Source organism: Triturus cristatus, chromosome 8, assembly GCF_964204655.1.
Source record: "Triturus cristatus chromosome 8, aTriCri1.1, whole genome shotgun sequence".
In the NCBI taxonomy this organism is placed as follows: Eukaryota; Metazoa; Chordata; class Amphibia; order Caudata; family Salamandridae; genus Triturus; species Triturus cristatus.
In genome coordinates, this window is record NC_140591.1 from 1,230,351,599 (window position 1) to 1,230,374,854 (window position 23,256).

At 44.1% G+C, this 23,256-nt stretch overlaps 1 protein-coding gene across 2 annotated transcripts in view; it reads left to right on the plus strand.

Annotated features, from left to right (window-relative positions):
* The first annotated feature begins 291 nt into the window (after positions 1-291).
* SYTL5 (synaptotagmin like 5) overlaps positions 292-23,256 on the plus strand; it is a 725,724-nt gene continuing 702,759 nt past the window's right edge. Inside the window, exon 1 of one of the 2 annotated variants that reach the window (XM_085622910.1) lies at positions 292-498. The gene's annotated coding sequence lies outside the window, so the exon portion shown is untranslated. The remainder of the gene's footprint in view (positions 499-23,256) is intronic. The other variant, XM_085622911.1, reaches the window with a different exon arrangement.

Genomic DNA, 23,256 nt, shown 5'->3' on the forward strand with positions numbered 1-23,256 from the left:
CTTTCATATTCCAACGAGTGTCCCCATTATTGGCACATGCAGACTCAAAAATACTCGTAAAGTAGTCCATTATATGTTGTCATCTTTTACGCAGGATTAACGAACCGGATGTGTTTCGAGAAACATTATTTTATAAGGAACTGGGAAAGTTGCTACCTTCAAAGTTTGCCAAATGCGACTTTCCAATGAAGCCTCCAGCCCTGCCATGGCTTGTACAACACGAACAGGCTCGGTAGCGCGCGGCATGTCGCCTTTGCTGCTCATTCGCTGCTGCGGGCGCTTCCTGCTAGTGCTGCCTGCCAGCTGACTGCGACCGAAGGGCAGGGAAACATTCCACCGCGCGGCTGGGTGTGGGCAGCGTGTCAACAGATCTCTGGGACGCCGGAGCTGGTTTGTCAGGTTCGAAGCCAGCGCTTTCGGGACCCGCTGGTCCCGTAACACGGACAGGGAATGGTAGGGTGAACACAAAGCGGCATTTCTCTTCCCGTTCCAGACGAGGTACGTACGTTCGACCTTACCTTGCGCACGCCAGCGGAATCTAATTCCGCGTTCGTATTTGTCTCAGGTGCGACAAGCACCCTGCGAGCTCTGTGAGGTGAAAATAAGTAATTTGAGAAGGACAGGGGGGGGGGTTGGTCCTATTCAGTATTGACAATGTGGGTTTATTCGATGTCTGAAGTTCCATAAAGTGCTTTCTTTTGTAATTTTACTTAGTTTGTGGGTTTTTTTCAAAATGTTCGTTTATGTGCGCATGTCGCTGGAGTTTCTATTTCCTGTTTTCTCAAACAGGTGTGTAGTGCAGCCGCCTTGACCAGAAATCATCCATTTAATCGGCAGACTATGTACTGATAGTAATGCCATGAGATCTCATGAATACTACATGGCGTATGTGTGTGACACGCCCGGGCTGACCTGTGAATAAAGCTACATTTACTCCCAGGTCTAAACACCCACATTAAGTGTAGCCGCTAGCGTTCAGTGTTTGAGCACTAGGCATAAAGCCAGTCTTCGAAATGTGGGGGCATCTGAAGGCCGGTGCTTTGGAAGGGGCAGTGTGAATACCGCTGGTGGTAATTTGTTTTACCGCCATGCCCAAGCATTACCGTGGGAAAAAATTCCCCTTCATGGTAAAACCTAACATAGCGGTGGCAAAATTACCACTGCTGGCAGTTGCTGTACTACCGTCTATTATTTATACTATCTCTAACAGACCCGCTTACAGGCTCAAATATTGCAAGAACATTATTGAATCTATTGCCAAAAACGAACTGGATAAAAATGACAGACAACTTCGGCAACATCAGTCTTTGTTTCTGCGTGGCCACTGTGCGCTCCATAGAGAAGCGCACACGTTTTGTTCTGCAGTTGTCCTGTCCGTAGCACAGCAATTGAAACAAGTATTTGGGCAGTTGTATTTTTACCGCCTGGTTATAAATTGTATTGCCAGGCGACGTGTCCCGGTGGTAATTTGCTCCAAAACGCATGGGGACATGTATTTAGATGACTGTATTTATCTCTGCTCGGGGGTAATTTCCCCCTGCGGTATTTGCCCTATCACTGGGATTAATGTAAATTTGTGAAACCACCCGGCGGTGGTCGCGGGAGAACGTAAATCTCGGCAAAAGTGCGATTCACCACGTGCGGACCTTCTTCCTTGTTGGGTGATGTGAGACATGAAGTAAGGAGAGGCTGTTAAAGGGAAATTAGCAGCAGCCAATCACAAAAGTGAATAAACTGAGATAGCTCTGACTCAGTAATGCGATGGCGTGATAAAGACAAGCGTCATTACGCCGTCGTAGATTGGATTTCAGCAGTAACAGTCCGATTTACAAGCAATGATTGCACAGGAGCTGGGGAACTCTAGCTTTCAGATGATTCAGGGGTTTTTGTCTATTAGTGAAAACCCAGTGCCTTTTCTGGTTTCCTGATTGCATTTTTGTTATATGGTGTAACTGGTCTGAGGAAAATAATGCGTGCAGAATAAAAAAAAATCAAAAAAGAAATGTATAGGAATTCTGCTGTATTTTGTAAGCCTAAGAAGCAAATAATACAGATTGGATTCAAATATTTATGAACTATAAATGTATATGTATCTATACATGTAGTATGATGTGTAATGCACTAAGCTAGCCAAAAAGAAGAGGTGTTCTGTACAGGACCAAAGGCAAAAATACAGACAACGAGGTAATGTAGCTGAGTTGTGGGAGCAGAAGGTTACTGTTGCTGTATTATGATGTTGTTTTCCTTAAAGAGTTACAGCTTTACCTTGTTCATAATTTGACCAGCTTTGAGGCAGTCCTGATGGATACATGTATGTTGTTTCAGATCCTGGCTGCATAGATGGAAAAAGGCTTCTGCCTTGTTTTTTTGTTTTTTTACTCTTCTTAGCCTCCAGTCTGATAGTGTTCTGTCTGTGGGCCTGCTGAGACCCACCAGAGATAGTGAGCTTGCCTGCAACGCAAGAGGGGCATGGGTCGTGATGGTCTTGTAAATGATGCAGCTGGTTTTGAAGATGGTGTGGGGAGGCAAGGGGTGCCAGTGGAGTTCTATCAGTATGGGGTGATTTGGTCATTTCTCCAGGCCCTGGATGAGATATGTGCTGCAGCGTGCAGAATGCCCTTAACAAGGGGGGGAGGCAATATGGAGTCTCGTAGGCCATATAGCAGGGCATTACCACCATCCTGATGCGAGGGTATGAGGCCTTGAACAGAAGTACGGAAGTCACTTTCTGCAAGAAATGGTTTCACTTTCTTTAGAAGACCGAGCTGGTAACAGTCTGTCATTGTTTGACTGGAAATTTGTTCCATGAGTGTGAGGTTTCTGTTCAGGATGAATCCAATGACTTAGCATTCAGTGAAATCAGGTGAGGTTCAAAGTCATCAAGTTTCATGTAATTGGGCCAGGTTGGTACTATTTCTTGACTGTCATTCTTGCCAGGTTACAGGAATTCTGTCTTTCTGGGTTTACGCTTCAGGTAGGTGTTGGGCATCCCAATCTTGAGGAAGTGCAGGCTGTGTTTGAGGAATTTTTGAGGTAGTGGCTGAGCAGAGCAGAGCTTCAAGGAGAGTAATGTATTGTAGGCATATTGAATTTCGTTGCTGTTATCTGTGAGTTCTTGGGGCTCTAGGTAGAGAGTGAGAAATTGCTACTGTAGAATCTTTGTAACTTAATCACAAATTTGTGTCTATGTTCAACTAATAAAGGTGGAAAACTTGTAGTTCTTATTGTAGGGTTTTCAAAAAATAATGTACCATTACATTTGCAAACATATATTCTGTACAACACTAAACTGCAAAACAGGGTGGTGGGGCATTCTATACAACCAATTAAATAAGAAGTGCAACAGTAATGTAAATAAATACATCAATGAGAATGAAATGTGATATTCCCAGAAGTAACAGAAATGATGCTTCTCACATTGTATAAAGTTAAACATCTTTGTGGTTTTGCTGTACTGATGGTTGCAAAGCACAGATGAAGTGTAGCTACCGCCCTCACATTTCGAGTAATTGTTATTAATGCTTGTGGGAGTGAGAGTGGACACTGAAGAAAAGGAGTTGCCTAAAACGTGTCAACATTTCAACAAAACAGAGTCATTGTAAGTGAAGTCATATGACCCTTGGTCCCTGAGGACTTAACAGGAAGCAACACAACATGGCATTTGACCCCAGTGATGGGGCACAGATCTAAGAAGGTGCTAATTTGAGAAAGTTAAATACAGAGGGCTAAAGCAGTGGGTTGCAAGTGCTACAAAAGGATGCCCCTAAATAGCGCACCTGATGATTTTCAATACAATTAGGTATCTTACTGAAGCAGAACAAGGGCTGTTGTTGTGCTGCATGTTAATCTACAACCAGTATGGTGATTTTGTTTTGCTAACAATAGTTAGGCCACAATAATTATGGCAGATTATATTTTTGTTATCAATGTTCTGACAGACAACTGTGACTTGACCCTTTGGCCCTGTTCCCTCCTTGGTTACTAGAAACTAGTTATGTGCCATCTAGTTGAACATTAGCCATTTTGCAGGTGTATGTTTAAGTGCAAGATACAAGCAGATTTTTTTGTCAGTGCAAAGCCACTTTTGTAATTCACAAATGTAGGTTTTGCCTTGTAAAATTATTTACTCACACGGACGTTTGTGAATGAGTACATCTCCTCCACTAGGTGGGAATTGAGTGTTCCAGGTCGGAAATGCCTTGGAAGTTTTTGCACATCCACAAGCTTACACTTCTCTGGGTAGTCACAAACCCTTTACAGATCAACTACCTTGAAAATGGCCAGAGCTTTACTCCAACTCATCAGAGATTTACTACTGTAAAGGTACAATACCTTTCCATGGTGAGACGGTAGAGGGAGCACCCCGAAATTGGTGGGGTGTTGAGGAAGGGGTTTCACAAGGGGGAAAATATTTTTCTTGTTGAGAAAAAAAGAAAAGTTAACAAGTGTATTTCTTCTTGATTTTTATTTCGCACCTGCATATATGTGGGTGTGTGCATGTGTGTTTATATATGACATGTGATCAAGGCAGCAGACGGTGGGCGAAACGTGCCATAAGGGCATGTAACGGACAATAAAGCACTTTTCAATTTTGGACTCTTTGCCCGACCATTTTTAAAAGACGAATTTGGGATTGTGTTAGATATATATATAAATGGGGCAACCTTTTTGATGGTGATATATATATTATCTACTGGCGGTCGCCAGTAGATAGTTATAGTTAGGACCGTTTTTCCATAGGAAATCCGCAACATTCTATTTGGAATAACTTTAGCGCCGGTTGACGAATCCTCGCGAATTTTTCAAAACTAATGGGGCGCTACGCTCCGCTCCTACCCTGAAAGTCTCGGGGGGATTCGTCAAGCGGGGGCTGAGAAAAAAGGGGGGTCCCAAAACGTGTTTTCCCCATGCATTTTCGCATAGGACCTTTAGTCCGAGCTACAGCCGAACGGCTGAACAGAATTACTTGAAATTGGACAGAGAGGTAGTCCTCAGGTCAGGGATGTGCCTTTTGCAGGTCTGGTGTAAATCTGTTCAGTAGGTCCTGAGAAAATAGCATTTAAATCAATATATATATCTGTAAGCACGCTCCGTGCGCTTACGGTAAGCTTACCGTACGCGTACGGTGCCGTGCGCGAGCTCAATTCTGATTGGTGGTTACATGACTGTAAACATTCGAATCGGTCGAAATCAGAAAGTATCGGCCGCCATTTTCTGTCTCTCGCACTGAAAAACAAAGGTTGATAACATGAAAAGGGGGCAACGAAGAGAGTTGCAGACCCCCTAGCGTTCGTCAGGGGGTTCACGAAGGACCAAAAAGTATGAAAAATAAATTTAAAAATTAAAAAAAAAAACGCGGAGTGCGCGTACGGTAAGCTTACCGTACGCGTACGGTAAAAAAAAATTAAAAAAAATTACCAATCACATTTAATATATAAATCTAAGGACCCCCAAGGGAGAAAAAACAATTGATATTTTGTAAAAAATGGCGAGGCGTGCACGGTACGAAATGCGGAACGTTGGCGCTCGGTGCGCGAAGCGCACCGAGTGCCCACAGCGCGCGCACGGTGCGCCAAGCGAAGCGCACCGTGCGCGCAAAATTAAAAATAAATACATAACTTAGCATTTAAAAAACCGTACAAATTCACTGAAAAAACCATAGGTTTCACACACGTTATAGTTAGGAATTAGCATTTAAAAAACCTTGCAAATTCACTTAAAAAACCATAGGTTTCACACAAGTTATAGTTAGCTGTACATTTCACTCGTAAAAAACCAATGAAATTCCACGTTATAGTTAGATCAGGTAACTATAACTTGCGCGACCGCCACTCTATCAAAAGGATGATGTCATCAGTGATCTCATGAGTGATGCCACTGACCATGTCATGAGTGATGTAATATGTGACTTCATGAGCAGTGGATTGCGGGCGCGCGAGTTATAGTTACCTGATCTAACTATAACGTGGAATTTCATTGGTTTTTTACGAGTGAAATGTACAGCTAACTATAACTTGTGTGAAACCGATGGTTTTTTAAGTGAATATATATATATATATATATATATATATATATATATATATATATATATATATATATATATATATATATATATATATATATCCAAAAAGCGCTTCTCCCCTTCCGGACGGCTTGGGACCCACGTAGAGTGGTGCACACACCGGCAGGGAAATCCGGTTCGTAATCTCATTAGAACCAACGTTTCAAATAAGTGCACTCTCAGAAACACAAAACTCCGTACCAAGGTGAAATCGCCGTTTATTCACAACGCGTTTCGCTCGCCCTCGAGCTTGATCACGTGAATGTAGGCTAACGAATGGCAATGCAGTTAAATAGAAAACAACAACAGTCATTGAAAGATGGACTAATGTGCTGGGTGCAGCGGACATCTTGTAACGGTGTGAATACACTTGAAAGAACTGTCCCCAACATCGTCTCAGTGACCAGATAGCGTGAAATACAATATCTTAGCAATTGGCGCTGCGTGTTGTCACAAAGACTGACTAATTTGAACAGTGGAACCACAATAATTATAAGTGTACTATGCTCTGTGTTAAAAATAAAATAAAATAAAATAAAATCAAACAAAATAAAATAAAATAAAACACAGATGTGTTGAAGCTCTCATGGGGTTATAGTATTTTATACGGTTCCAAAGTCCAAAAGAAATGTCCATCTTGATCACGTTGTCATAAAGGATATACATAATGCATAAAATGACATTGAAAGGGAAATACCAAAGCGTCATCCTCATGTGCTCGTGTTTACAATGATGAAGTTGCAAACATTTCTGCCATCCGAAAAAATAAAAGAAAAAGTGAGTAATGTACAGGTTCCTGTGTCATGTGAGGAAATGATAAATATCTTGTGCTGATGAAATTTGATAGAAGGGCCAAGTCCTTGGCTCAAGTGACTAAAAAGAAACACAGGAAACAAAAATTAGAAAAGAAGATAAAAGAGGAAGAGCATACAGTCATAGAGCAAAGGATAGTAACAGGTAGTAAGTATCTACGATAGTGACACCCTCATAAATAAAGGGAGGGGATAACATGACTCGCACTAATAGCAGCCACCCATCCAGCAATGTGACTATAACGTATGCCACGGCTAGTTATAAAAAACATCCCATGTTCAAATGAACAGATGTCTGGAAAGAGAAACTAAATATGAAAAGCAAGACAACTGCAATGATGAGAAGCTCCAGGTTCGCACTAAAATGTAAATACAGAGATGTATGTATGTACAAGAATGACACGCCCGGGTGTTGTCTGGGTGTCAACAGGATCATTCTTTAAGGTGTATTGACATCTCCTCGTCCTGGTTCAATCCAGTGGGATTTTTCGTTTGAAAGTCTATGATGTATTTCGACTCTCTTTGCCTTAACATGAGTAGCCTATTCCCCCCCCTAGGATGTTTTTCAATCTGTTCTAGGATGAAGAAACTCATGTCATTGGTGTTTGAGCAATGTGTCTCTCTGAAATGACGCGCTACTGGGTATTTGGGGTCCTGATTTTTTTTTTTATGGCCCTGGCATGTTCCAGAATGCGCTTCTTGGCCTTTTGTCCGTCCTTTCCCTCTAATTATACCAACACCAGGATAGATCTATTTAAATACGTGCGTAAACTTAAACTTAACAAATGGCACAACCTTAAAGGGAACACCAACATGAGTACAGCACGGGGGACCCCAGTTGGTAGCAACAAAGATCTCAACATTGATGACATTGACACACTTGGCATACGTTATAGTCACATTGCTGGATGGGTGGCTGCTATTAGTGCGAGTCATGTTATCCCCTCCCTTTATTTATGAGGGTGTCACTATCGTAGATACTTACTACCTGTTACTATCCTTTGCTCTATGACTGTATGCTCTTCCTCTTTTATCTTCTTTTCTAATTTTTGTTTCCTGTGTTTCTTTTTAGTCACTTGAGCCAAGGACTTGGCCCTTCTATCAAATTTCATCAGCACAAGATATTTATCATTTCCTCACATGACACAGGAACCTGTACATTACTCACTTTTTCTTTTATTTTTTCGGATGGCAGAAATGTTTGCAACTTCATCATTGTAAACACGAGCACATGAGGATGACGCTTTGGTATTTCCCTTTCAATGTCATTTTATGCATTATGTATATCCTTTATGACAACGTGATCAAGATGGACATTTCTTTTGGACTTTGGAACCGTATAAAATACTATAACCCCATGAGATGTAACTGACTGATGCTTGAGATGCTCGTCGTGTACAACACGGGGCACTAGACCCCCACTAGTCAGTATTTTGCATTTTTCCAGTGTGAACTGCAAATCATGCGGATCACAGGTTTCTCTTATCTCATTTTGTCTATTTTGAGAATGCAAGCTTCAACACATCTGTGTTTTATTTTATTTTATTTTGTTTGATTTTATTTTATTTTATTTTATTTTTAACACAGAGCATAGTACACTCATAATTATTGTGGTTCCACTGTTCAAATTAGTCAGTCTTTGTGACAACACGCAGCGCCAATTGCTAAGATATTGTATTTCACGCTATCTGGTCACTGAGACGATGTTGGGGACAGTTCTTTCAAGTGTATTCACACCGTTACAAGATGTCCGCTGCACCCAGCACATTAGTCCATCTTTCAATGACTGTTGTTGTTTTCTATTTAACTGCATTGCCATTCGTTAGCCTACATTCACGTGATCAAGCTCGAGGGCGAGCGAAACGCGTCGTGAATAAACGGCGATTTCACCTTGGTACGGAGTTTTGTGTTTCTGAGAGTGCACTTATTTGAAACGTTGGTTCTAATGAGATATATATATATATATATATATATATTTATATATATATATTGTCTACTGGCGGTCGCCAGTAGATAGTTATAGTTAGGACCGTGTCTCCATAGGAAATCCGCAACATTCTATTTGGAATAACTTTGGCGCCGATTGACGAATCCTCGCGAAATTTTCAAAATAGGTGGGGCGCTCCGCTCCTTCCTTGAAAGTCTCGGGGGGATTCGTCAAGCGGGGGCTGAGAAAAAGGGGGGTCCCAAAACGCGTTTTCCCCATGCATTTTTCCATAGGACCTTTAGTCCAAGCTACAGCCCGAACGGCTGAACAGAATTACTTGAAATTTGGCAGAGAGGTAGTCCTCAGGTCAGGGATGTGCCTTTTGCAGGTCTGGTGTAAATCTGTTCAGTATTTCCTGAGAAAATAGCATTTAAATCAATATATATATCTATAGGCGCTCACCGTGCGCGCACGGTGAAAAACCTTAAAAAAAATAATAAATAAATAAATACATAACTTAGCATTTAAAAAACCGTACAAATTCACTGAAAAAAACATAGGTTTCACACACGTTATAGTTAGGAATTAGCATTTAAAAAACCTTGCAAATTCACTTAAAAAACCATAGGTTTCACACATGTTATAGTTAGCTGGACATTTCACTCGTGAAAAACCATTGAAATTCCCCCGTTATAGTTAGTGCAGGCAACTATAACTCACGCGACCGCAATCCTCTGCTGATGACGTCAGATATTACATCACTGATGACATATGTGTCTTTCTGAAAAAAACATATTTGTAATATATGTATAGCTAAAAATTAATGGAAGAAGACATGGGTAAATAAGTGTCTAAATACAGTGATGTAATATCTGACGTCATCAGCAGAGGATTGCGGTCGCGTGAGTTATAGTTGCCTGCACTAACTATAACGGAGGAATTTCAATGGTTTTTCACGAGTGAAATGTCCAGCTAACTATAACATGTGTGAAACCTATGGTTTTTTAAGTGAATATATATATATATATATATAATATGTGTGTGTCTCTTATCCTAGAAAAAGGGCTTTACTTGGATTACACCTGGAAAACTGCTTCTGGTGCAAGTTTCCTTCAGGGGCATATCTTAGTAAGATTTTGAGGGTGTGATCCCATATTTAACAACAATCAAGATGGCATACCCTGTTAAAATACAAGATGTGACAAGCATTGCGAGATGGTGGGTTAAAGTGCAATGGGAAGGGAGAGAATTTTGGTATGACATGCCTACCTGTGGGAGGAGACACTGTATTTTGTAAAGTAACCAACATCCTTGAAGATCTTTAAAAGAAAGTGAAAGAGTGTGATCTGATATGCACTTCACCACACCCCACTGAGAACACTTGGACACAACTTCCTTCTTTAGAACTATGTTTCTAGGAAACAGGTCGCAGCTGCATTTCAGAATAGGCTTTTAACAGGAATATAGCCCCTTGTATATAAAATATATTCTTCATCGATTCGACTTTCTTCCCTTTGTGCTTTTCTTCATGTTCAACAATAGCGTTTTGAAGTGATCAAGAGCAGCTCGCTAGAATTTTTTTTAAATGAATGAGTGTTATTTCAGTGAGATCTTACTTTGTAAACTCAAACAAAAGTCCTTTTGAGTGATGTCATACAGACTGAATTTAAAATTGCGGTGATGTCTATGTACTTGCTACCAGGAGATGGATCCTTGTCAGTGCCTTAGCCTTGGTTCCTGTGGGCCTTCGAGGGGAAAGCTGTAGTAATCGTGTACACCAGTGATACTCAAAGTACGTCCCGGGGGCTGATTGCAGCCCTCTTGACCTGTACATGCGGCCCCGCCCCGTGGTGAACAGCAGCACGAGCTGCTGTTTAGTTGCTGAGCACTAATATTCAGAAAAAAATGTTAAATGAACAGGCAAGCATTTATTAACCTGTAAATAAATGCTTGCATGTTTTTTATAGCATGTTTTTAGACCACCTCCTTACACAATCCCTGACCCACCCAGACTCCCTACCACCACCCTGCAGGCATCAGTGCAGCCCTCGGACACACCCCAGACCTTACTTTGTGGCCCCTGAGCAAATATTTGTGAGTGCCCATGGTGAACACCTTGGGTACCCTCTCCCACTTCTCTCTCATGTATGGGAAACTACTGAAATATGTTCAGGATTTGTTTCGATCTATATTGCAAGGCACTCCTAGCAGGCCAATAGAACTTGATCACATTCATAGAGTCTATAATACATGCCAACTGACAAACAAGCTGACACCGGATGTCCTAAAACGAGTCCACTTTTTCAGCCAAAAGGAGGAAATCATCACATCGGCAAGACGGGTGGAACCGATCGTGTTTCGAAGTTCGTTACTAGTGCTGTTTTAAGATGTGTCTGCCCTGACCCTGGCCAACCGTAAATCACTAACAAGCATTTGCAATACAGTAGGTCTCGCATTTGTCAGAGTTAGGGCTATTGGCTTTGTGAATGACAATGTCTTTTATCTATGTGTTTTGGTTTGGAGTGTAGTGGACGTTTTAAATCAGACACAGCTGCAGCACTGCCTAGAGGATTTAGAATGAGGAATTACCACTGGGACCAGAGAAGCAGCTGCAGCACTACCTTGAGGACTAAGAATGAAGAATTACAACTGGGAACAGAGATGCAGATGCTTCACTACCTAGAGGAATAAGAAAGGGGAATTACCACTGGGAGCAGAGACTCAGCTGCCACATTTGTGACCAGATAAAGAACAAGATTTACAGCCCTGCTTACAGAAACAGAACAACAGAGCTCCAAGCAAGTGAAACACATATAATGCTAAGAACAAAAGATTGGGTGAAAGGAAGCTAGCAAGTTAAGTCAAATTTCTTACATTGTGACTGCTCAACTCGATCTTCAGTGACACGGGCTCTGTAGATGAAAAGTGAAAGCTAAGGTGCTAAGGGGAGAACACACAGAGAAACAGTGGGTGGGTGGGGAAAGCAGTAACACCGGTTAGCTGCTTACGTTTGCAACATTTCCAGAACACGAGGCAGGCAATCAGAAAAAATAGTGCACAAACAAACTGAAATGGGGAGAAGTGAAATGAGTCCTATAAAAGGGCCAGTCGCTATGAGAGGGAATAATAGACCAACAAGAGGGACAAATAGGCACACTTTACCATTTGCAATTAAGGAATGTAGAAAGGCACCTGAAACAGCCAATGACAAGCGATAGGCTGACTTAAAGCCTATGTACTAAATACACGATGCCTCTCAGAATAGCTCAACCTAAAAATAGCCTCGGACTACTTTCAGGACCACAAAATCCCCTACCAGTGGTGATTTCTGACACTACTGCTTTTGTGATACAAAGAAAAGCCGGCCATGATTAGTACACATGAAGAGGCTGTTGCGCTGTTTGGCTTGGAAGAGGATCCCTGTCTCGTGGATGTAAAGCTAGATTGATTTTGCCCTGGGTGGAGAAGGTGACAAACGAGGAAAGAGAGAAGACATGAAGCTCACAAAAAATGGCAGTCCTCTCCCTCATCCTCGAGAGGGTAAGAGCTGCACTCCCTGATCACCTGACCCGCTATGACCAGGGAAAACCTGAGTAGACTTTTGTTGGAGGGCCCTTTAGATGGCCCTCCAACAAAAGTCTACTCAGGTTTTCCCTCCATGGACAGGATCACCCAGAGGGGAGCACAAGGATGTAAAAGTACAGATGGCTCACCACGTCAAAGCAGAAGCGAGGAACAGCTTGCTCGTGCCACCAGAAGCTGGCCCCAACATTGAAAACAGTTGCCAAGTGCTCATTGGCTTGTATCCATTATGTTGCCTTTCTTTAGTTTAATGTTTGTTGTTGTTATATTCTGATTTTTTCTAGGAGCAGAATGTTTATCACCAGACTGTAGTACAGCACTGAGCGTAGCTTCCTTAGACCCTCTCCTGAAGGTGGAGTGAAACGATCGAGGGCAATGACCTCGTCTCCTCTGCCTATACCTACACAATTCACTGTACAGACGTTGACGATAGCGACATTGAATGTTTAGGGTCTCAGCTCCCCTGTCAAGACGATGTCAATTTCACAAAGGCTATCCATGAAGAGAATTGATATTGCTCTTCTTCAGAAGACTCATTTGCTAGCGACGAACACAAAAAGATGCACCTCACGATATTTCATAATGTGGAAGAGATTACACCCATTTTTCTCATGTTCACCGGTCCCTTTCCTGGATTGAATTTGTCTTCGTTTCTCCAACGGTTCTCTCCTGGGTGGACTCCTTCACAATAGGTACACAGGTGCTCTCATATCATGCCCCAGTCATGATATCAATGAACATAGCACCCCATGATCCGCCTGGAGTGCTATTCGCCTGGTCGGTGAATGAAATAGTATTCTGGGATGCAGTCTTCTAAGGGAACATGCGAGAAGCAGTAACAAACTATTTTCAGGAAAATTAGATGGAATAGTTGTTGTGGGCCATCCTAGGGAACGCTGCTAATGCAGTCATACGTGAAGAATTTGTTAGTCACACCTCAGTTTTCTTACGGCTCGCCCGGACCCAGTTAGATGCTGAAATAGCTAAACTAGAAACAGACTTAAAACAAAACTTTGTCTTAAAACCCAGAGGTCTCTGAGGAGAGCCAGAGAAGAGCTAAAAGCGGTCCTGGTCATAGATGCTGCGCACAAACTGCGAGAGGCGACACACAAATTCTACAAACGAGGCGACAAAGTGGACCGGCTACTTGCTCATAAAATGAGTGCACATAGAATGCAACACTGCATCCAAACTGTGTTAGACTCCTAGGGTTACCCCCAATCAACTGATTAAAGTATTCTGGAGACATTTACGCAATGATACTCCATGCTGTACATCTGGGACCACTGTCCCAAGGATGAACAAGATGTCTTTTTAGAGGAGGTCTCTATGTCAGACCTCGATCTGGACATTAGTGAGAACCTGGGAAGAGAGATAACAGAAATAAACAGATGGGAGACAATATTAGAATGAACCTCAACGTGGTCGACAAAGCAGTGTCACTGGCATGGAGTTACTTCTTCACTCACTTGACGGAGAGAAAGCCTTCGGTCATGTTGACTGGACATTCCTCATAAAGATCCTTGATAAAACATCCCATCCATAGGACCACACATGAAGGCCTTTAAACTAGTCAACTATGCCTGACCCTCATCGAAAATCCGAGTGAAATCCTGCCTTTCTGAGTCGATCCCTCTAACAAGGGGTATGCGATAAGGCTGCCCCTCTTACCCCTGATTTTCTCCCTCACCATGGAACCCCTATACCGTAGGGTTTTGACTAACCTTTGTTTACGGTTTTACTGACCAAACAGGGACCAGTGAAAATAGAACTCTTTGCAGATGTCACTTAATGTTTCCTGACTAATCCAGTGAGAGCATTACCTGCACTCCTAGAAGAGCTAGAGCACTTTCACCAAGTGGTGGGATTCTGTATGAACTGTAAAAAGTCGATGGCTATGAGAGTAGGTGGGAGCAACTGAGCCCTTGAGAAGGTTATGACAGCACATGGGTTGCGGTGGTCACAGAGAAGGATCAGATACTTGGTAGTGACGATTTCACCTTCTTTTGAGGAGGTGTTCACCAGCAACATCCTGCCCCTTCTGGTTGTCTTCTTAAAATATTTACATAGATGGGGCAGATTTGAGACCTCTAAGGTGGGCAGGTTAAACTGTGTAAAGATTTATTTTCTGCCGAGACTGCTGTATCTTTTTCGTTCTCCCCCAATACGAGTCCCCGGGTCAGCCCAGATACCTTAAAACATATCAATGGGAAGATGTGGGACAGATCCCTTCTGATGAGGAGGTCAGAAGAGTGGCAAATCATTCTGATATAGAACAATATGTCGTTTCGGCCCAGATCTCCCTGGCTTTTGTGCGGTGCTCTCTGGATGCAGTGGTGAGTCCTAGGGCAGGGTGGAGCAAGAATAAAGCCCAGTACTCCTCCAACACCTGCTCTGGTTCCCTCTCCGTGCCAGAGGTCCCACCCTCACCCTGAGATGGCCCACAAGAGTGACCTTGCACTACTGGTCAAAGGCCCAGGGGGCGAAGGGGATGACAACTTATCCCTCGGCCTTGACCCCTATTTCTGGGAACCTGATTTTCCTCCAGGGATAATGGATAAATGGATTACTGGTCTTGGTGTGAAGGGGAAATGCTTTGCCTAGGTCAGCTACACTCAGGGGAGGGGATCCCCAACACTGAAGACCAGTGTGCCAACGATTTTTTACTAGGTCCAAGAGACCTAGTCCGGATCACACAACTCTTACATTGGGCAGGACAACCGGATGTGTGGGCTCAGCGCACATGTGACACCACAAAAATTGAAGACATGTTCACGGAGGGAGATACAATCAGAATTCTGTCTTGACTCTGCAGAGTGCTACATAGTCAGATCCCAGTATCACAGCTTCCATACATGCACAAATGGGCAGAAGACCTCAACCTAGACCTGACTGAGGGGGACTGGATACTTGTATGGCGACAGGCTACACAGTCTTCTCTTTGTCTCTAGCACAGAGTTAATGTCTTCAAAATCATGCTTCAATGGTAATTTCTTCAAAATCATGCTACAATGGTACTTAACACTTGATAACCTCAGGGCCACGGGTAAGGCTTCTGACATTTGCTGGAGGGGTGGTTTGTCAAGAGAGACATACCTACATATGAGGTGGGGGTGCCCGCTAGCACAACAGTTCTGGGTTCAGGCGATGGGGGTGTGAGAAAATAACCAATCTGCATCTCCCCCGGAGCTAGGTTTGGCCATGCTTAGCCTGATCGATGATGAGGGGTTGTCCCCACTCTTTCCCTCGACGGAGAGACTGATCACTCCATTACTCCTAGCCACCTGCCTTGTGGTGGAATAGCATTGGTGAACATCATCGACCCCAGTGACTCTTAGCTTCTGGTGGACTTAGGTTTGGACTAACCCCGCTATGGAAAGGCTGACTGCCCTGGTGCGGGACACAATGCTGAAATACGAGAAAATATGCATCCCATTCCATGTGTCAAACGTAGTCTGGGGAGGAGCCCTTGCCCACCCTGATAGATGCGATTGCTGTTAGAGGCAGCCACGCGGCTGGCTGAACTGAGCATCTAAACGGGAGACATTTTGGGAGGATGAATTAACCAATGCTTGGGTTACGACAGAGAGGGCGATTGTGAACTGAGCCAAGCACATTCCCAACTACGCTGTGGAGGGTTGCCTTATCCTTGAAATGCGGGTTGTGCGATAGCATTTATACTTTCTCATGGAATACTGTGCCTGGGAATTGAAAATGTTAAATCAAGTTGTTAAAAACATATTACTTTAAACCTCAATAAAAAAAGAGTAAACCGAAAAAGTTCTTCAGGAGATGAGTTCTGTGCTCGTCATTCCATTTCCAGTGTGACTCAACACCTCCCTGTGACAACAAGTGCACGGCTGGGAATTAAAAATAAACAGAGCCGCAGCTATATACGAGGAGCCTTTGAATCTAATGAACAGGCCCGAAGTGCAGTTTTCCCTGAGAGCTATTGTCATTTCTAGCACTTTACTTCCCAGGTTTGTGTAGCTTGCTTGTAATGAAAGACTAACCCTGCTGCTGGGCCAAAATATACAATTGTTACTCCCACGTTTTACTCCAACGTCTCTGTATAGCGATCTTAATGTGGCTCTATTTACAACTCCGTAAATAAATAATTACTTTGGCAGAGAGGAAGTAATACCAACAAATAGTACAATTTGATTAAATTAGATTACCTACAGTCCTAGCTACTGATTTGGGAATTGTCTTTGCTTTTTTCTCCTATACCGCTAAGCAGTGATTTTTAAGGTGTCAGGTTGGCGCTATATACAATCTCCTAAATAATTAAATAAATGCAACATAAAACAGATGGAAGAGAACCGGCAGTAGTCTGACTGGGTGTGCCTAATAAATTCACTGTTACCGAAAACAGGCTTTAGTTAGTCAAAAAACAAAAGGCCTCAGGACTTCAAGTTTCAGATGTGAACAAACAGCAGCAAGTCCAATACGCACGGTGCGTAATAAATAAGCTTTATGAAGATAAGGGACTGCATAGGACACCGAATTATTAACTACATGAGCGCAAATTGAATGCAGACGAATCTACACATTCATTTAATTAGTTGGTGGATTTACAAAATAATTGTATTACCAAGGAACATCAAGGGCCGAAGGCTAGACATCATATATTGCTGGGAAACTCGTCTCTGTTGACAAGAAGTACATTTGAGAGGCACGGCCGCTGCCTCGCCCCAGTCTTCCTACCCAATGAACGAGAAGAGAAAACGCCTTCTCCGCGTGCACGTGCTTCAGCGCAAATCTACCTGCAAAGGAAACGAACACTGAATAATAATCATTCTTTGTGTTCACATAGCACCTAATACCAGTTGTTGCCGTTCGTAGGCGCTGTAAATAACACGTCACAATTACCTATTGCAGTGGGTGTCAATTTATTGATCTCAGAAAGATGAAAGGCAGAGTTAGCCTTCATGGCATTCGAATTTGTAACCTGCGAATTTGGGCAAATGTCAGCAGAGGGGGGCGTCTAACTAAGAGGAAGTGTTGTTGCTTTCAGTTAAAAAGTGACTGAGTTGTAAGAGGCTACGTAACTATGTGCTTCAGATCTAAGCGCGCAGTCACCGGAATTTAGCTCCAGACACAGAGCACCGAATCAAGAGGCCGACGCCACCCGCGCGCACGTTTTTTGTCTTATGCGCGACCTATTGAACACTTAGGGGCATATTCTCAAAGACTTATCGCCGAGTTAGCGGCACTTTATCTCAGCCAAAGTGGTGATAAATATATTGCCCTATTCACAAGCTGGTGCTAACAGCCGATATCACCAGTTTTCCTGCGATAGCAGCCGCAAAAAACCTCGCCACAGATGACACCGGCAACTAACTCTAATGAGATGCAAAGTAGGCGTTCCCGCGCAAAAAGCCGCAACAACACCACTTCGCAACATTCTCAACGACCAGCCAGATCGGCGATAAGATCACAAAACATGTGATAAGGCGCGTTAGCAGCAGGGATTTAACATCTGCACCTACCTGGTGTTGAGTTGGACGGCAACCTGCACCATGAAAGGGAGCCCAGCCCAGAGCCACACCTGAAGAACAACAGATGCCATGGAGCTACTGATCATGCAGCTCGGACACCCAAGAGGGCCACAACACCCACTGCCACCACCCACAGCCCCCCCCCCCGGGGCCCTACCCCGGGCACCCAAGGACAAAGATACTTCACATCAACTTTACGAAATCCTGAACAAAACAATTTGCTCGATGTCGCACAATTACAACAATTAACATTCCTGTGTGGTCAGAAAATTGAGAATCATTCATTCATCATTGAAATTCCAAACAAAATATTTAATTCAAATTTAACTCAAAACAACTATTTGGAAGAGTCATGGCGGGTCTTCACTGGACAATCTGTAAGTCACAGACTGGAAGACAAAATTCAAGATTAGAAGGTGTGTCATGTGCTCATCAAAGGACAGAGAGAGAGAGAAAGAGAGTGAGAGAGAGAGGGAGAGAGAGAGAGAGGAAGAGAGAGAGAGAGAGAGAGAGGGAGAGAGAGAGGGAGAGAGAGAGAGCGAGAGGCAGAGGGAGAGAGACAGAGGAAGAGAGAGAGAGAGGGAGAGAGGGAGAGAGAGGTAGAGAGAGAGGGAGAGAGAGAGAGAAAGAGAAGGAAAGAGAGAGGGAGAGAGAGAGAAAAAGAGAGACTGTACAAGGAGCGCATGGCCACTCGGGCTTCTGGCTCATACATGCCAACTGTTGTGTGTGTATCGCTATTGGTGCACCATGAGTCTAAGCCTACCCTAAATTGCAGCGTGAAAGCCACATCACATTTCCAGAATGCAAGCAGTAGTCAGACTAACATTAGGGATAAAATCTCCTTTGTCTCAATATATAAGGCGGAAGGACATCTGCACCTCCGACCTTGGTCTGGCATGCGGCCGGCACCCCCTGGGAGATACCATTGCAGATGATGACAACTCCCACACCACGCATAGCGCTAATAAAAGACCAACGTAGCCACACCCCACACACTGAAGTCCTTGCTGGAGGCACTCCTGCATGGGATTCCCTTGACACTTACGTACACAACAACCCATTCTTCCAAACGTTGCACACACATACAACTCATTGCTCCGAGCTGTGGCATATCATCCACATGACTGCCGCAGGTCAGAAGAGTGCCGGTTCTATGAGAGCCACAAACGCAATGGCAGGACATCCCGGGCACATGCACAACCCCTGTCACGTGGGCCTTTACCATGCACGTATGCTGCCTTTGTTGGGAGCACTGCCACTGGCAGTGTTGCGCATCAGCTACCTTCTGAGCTTCCGTCTTGCGTATGTCACCTGCGTCCAGCCCTGGTTTCACTGTCGATCATGCACGTTCGAGTGGCCCATGGATGTTTGCCTATCCAACACAACGGTAGCTGAACTGGATTATGACTTGTGTGTGCGCCCCCTGTTGGCCCACGATGAGGAGTGTAACCGTGGTACCCGTGCTTGGGATGCCTTGATATTTGGCGTATGTGCTGGCAGTTGGGCATGGGAGATTGCACAAGTACTCGTGTGCAGTGACCACATCGAGGCGCTCCCCTATTGGGCTGTTTTGCCTGTTTTGTGAATTGGCGAAACGGCGTGGACGGAGCACATATGTCCGGACCAGTTAATGGATTGGCTCTTCCTCGTGTTCGTTGAAGTCGGCAACAATGTATTCTTGGAACTGATTGCCCAGGAAGCTGCGCTCGCATTCATGGACGTTCCTGTAGCCATAACTGAAACTGATTGCAACCCAGAGCACAGGTCCCAACATCTTGTTGCATCTCAGAGGAATGGTCACATATCCCACCACAACAGTGGACATGTCTGCATTCTCCTGGACTTAGAATGAATGTGCGTGCACCTACGCGTGTTGACAAACACCTGTGCAACGTGAGGCAGTCCCATGTGCGGAGCTGTACAGTGTCATTTGGCAACGTTCCTAAATCTGACATACTGCAGGAGGGAGAGTACACACATGGCAATGTAGTACTACATGTGACCTTGTTGGGCCTTTTCACCTGCTCATTGTCAGCAGAGCAGACAGTCAGCGCAGTCCGGTGGTACAGCACTATGCAGATCCCATGGGCTGTGAGTCATGTCCCCTGACACGGGGCAATGGGCATACGACAAACATCACATGACTCATCCAGCAAGGCATGGTGGGCTGAGACCGTTGCCATCCGTAATGATTTGTGTTCATTTTTGCCTCCCCATTTCTTGCACCTCTACATGTTCCTATGCTGCCTGTTGGTGTCTGGAGTATTGGTCTGCATGTTGTGGCCTTTGTCTTGCCCGTACTGACACGCACATGCTAATAAAGTCTTGGCAACTTCACTAGTGTTCAACTGTGATGAGTGTTGATTAGAATGACAAATCGTATGCCTCAATGAGCATTGTCCATACAAAGGGAGGAACTGACTGACGAATTGCACTTGGGGGTGAGTCCCTATTGACAGCTCCACCTCTGTGAGCCAGACATTGTGGTTGGGATAGTTGCTGGTAGACTGGTGCTCTTACGTGTCTTCAGCAGTGTGAGTATGGTGTCCAACTTCTTGCCATGTGGATCAATGTGATCCATCAAAACAGGCTGTGTCCACACAGTTGAGTGTGAGTAGGTATGCGAAGAGATGTTCTGTTGTCACATGTGATGGGGAACACAACTTTGGGCCTGCTACCGAATTTGACATTTTTACACACAGCTCTATTTAATACTTGGACGTGCGGCTACGTTGGGGGGTTGCGAGATTGTTGTTCATGAGCTATGAGGCCCCAGCTAGTTCACACCTTCACAGCCATCTAACTGGCCATGTGGGTCTGGCTCCAACAAGCGCATTGATGTCACCTTTTTGTACAATCAATGTCCATACATTCATCCATACTTTTATACTTGATTGAACATAGACATGACACATCTGTGTTATTTGGAATGTTTTATTCACATTCTGTGGTGTGTCGGAGCTGGAGCAGTACATGGCCATGCAAACCAAACATTACATGGTTGCCCAGTGGAGGGCCAACCAGAGTCCTTTGGGGAATGATAAGTTAATCGGAAGAGGAAGAGTTCAGTCTGCAGCCTGATTGCTGTGTCATTGGTAACCAGAGCAGATATGGCAGTCCATGTCGGGGTCCAGGTGAATGTCGCAGAGTGTTCAAGGGATAGTGGAAGGTGTTGTTCCAGGGCATGATGCAGAGGGCTGAACCAAGCAGGAACAGGCCATATGGCGGAGATTAATGCTACAACCTCCTTTCGCACACAGAGTCATTACCATCCACATCTTAGTCCTCTGATATGTCTTCTGTGTCAGGTGTGTCAGGTATGTATGGTGGTGTTATGGATGCCTCACTGGGTGCTACTGGCACATCAGGGGGCAGAGGTGGTATGGCTGCCTCACTGTGTGCCACTGACACATCAGGGGGCGGAGGTGTGTGTGTGTCGAAGTGCCTGCAGCAGTCATCTCAGACAGGCTCTGGGGAAGCAATGGCAAGATGAGGTTTTGCAGGGTATGGAATAACCCAGCTACATCTCGCTGGTGTACATCCGTGGCAGCCATCCTTCCAGCCTGCATCAGCTCCATGTTCCCCACTGTCCTCCGCATGCGTCCCAAATCCTGGCTGACATTGCTGGAGCCTGTCTGACTAGACAGTTCTTGTATCCGAGTAATGGGTCCAGCGAGGTCAGCCAAGGAGTGTTGTAGAGCATGGTACGGACTGTGGGTGTCCGTTAGGGACCGTAAGTGGTTCCTCATGAGACTCATACCCACGTATGGCATCAAGTTTGGCTGCCATGAGGTCAAAACCCACCTGCACCTGTTCAGCCAACTCCCTCTGGTAGTCTAACACACGGCATTGGAATGTCAGGTGTTTTTCCGCGAGGTGCTGGGAGCCAGCCGTGGTGGTGGGTGCTTCCTGCTGTGTGGGCTGTGCAGGGGGTGGGGTCACCTCGATGCAGCTGGGCCGCCCTGCTCCTGGAGGTGGGGTGCGGAGGCTGTCCACGAGTCGTTGGAGGGTGTCGGGGCAGATGGCCAGGGGGTCCTCATACTCATCACTGAAGAGCTGTCTGGGCTGCTCTACAGGAGGTGTTGATTGTCCCTCTGCAATGTAAATGGGAGGTGCAGGTTAACAGTGTGTTCCATGTATGTTGACGCATTGTACATGTTTACATTCATACTGCATGACAATGTACATTGTAACTGTTTTGGTGAAGCTGGCTATTTGATGGGAGACTGTGGCCATTTCGACTACATGACGGATGTGAGGTTGTACTCGTACATTATCATCTCACAGTTTCCTGCTATGGCAGATGTGATTGGCCAGTTTCTACGCACAAGTGGCACCAGTTGTGTCCTCTGTTCTGTGGTGAAAGTGCTGCACTTTGTACCACATTGTCGTCAATGTTGATGTGCTGTGATTGCTATGTGTGTGTGCTGCATTGTGGGAGAGTTGCACTATAGAAACTCCATCATGACCTATATTTCTTTCATATGTGATCTAAATAGATTCAAAAATGGGCCATAAAGATTGTAAAATACTACAAATATATCATTGTTTTTTATATTTTTATTTATTCCTTTTTTTAAAGATAAAACACTTTTCTTTAGATATCAAAATTAATTATCAATTTGTAATTTCTTTGTCATAAACATACAATGAATGTACTCAACACATTTGTCTGTAACATATCATGTCACTTATTACCATAATGTAATCCCTAGGAAAAGCTAAACACATCAAAAAAAGTTTTTCATTCTCTCATACATACATACTAGTTCAATCCACATTCGTACTACATTCATAATCACAGACACAAAACTCAGAAGATAAATTAGAGATATGAGAATGACAGTAATCTCCTTTGACCAACAGGACAGCTGCGAAGAGCAGAATATAGATATCAGTGGTCAGTTGTCGACGCGTTTCGGTGGCACAGGAAAAGAATAGCCACCTTCATCAGGACCCACTAAGTAATCAATCAAAATAGCAATGCCCAGGGAGTACTTGCTGTCAAGTTAATTACTGTCTATAATATAACTAGTGTCACCGTCCTTTATTTAGTGCAGTTGGCTATAGATACCTCTTTCTTTTATTTCAAAATTTGTTTTAACTGCTCATCCTCACTGATCAATTTAGTATTGGTAGAGGAACCCAAAATGTAATCTTTTTCTTGATTTATAGAGCTCTCAGTGAGTCGTTTATCCTCCTTATATCATGTCTCAATCTTCTTAGATGGACAAAGCATGAATAATGTGTCTTAGTCGTCGTGATACTATTGGTTTACATCAAAGCTTCAATACTCCAACTGTCCGAGAGAGCCCACTCAGGGGAGTTGCCCCTGCAGCTCTGATTTAGCGACACCTTATCCCTTTGAGGCGG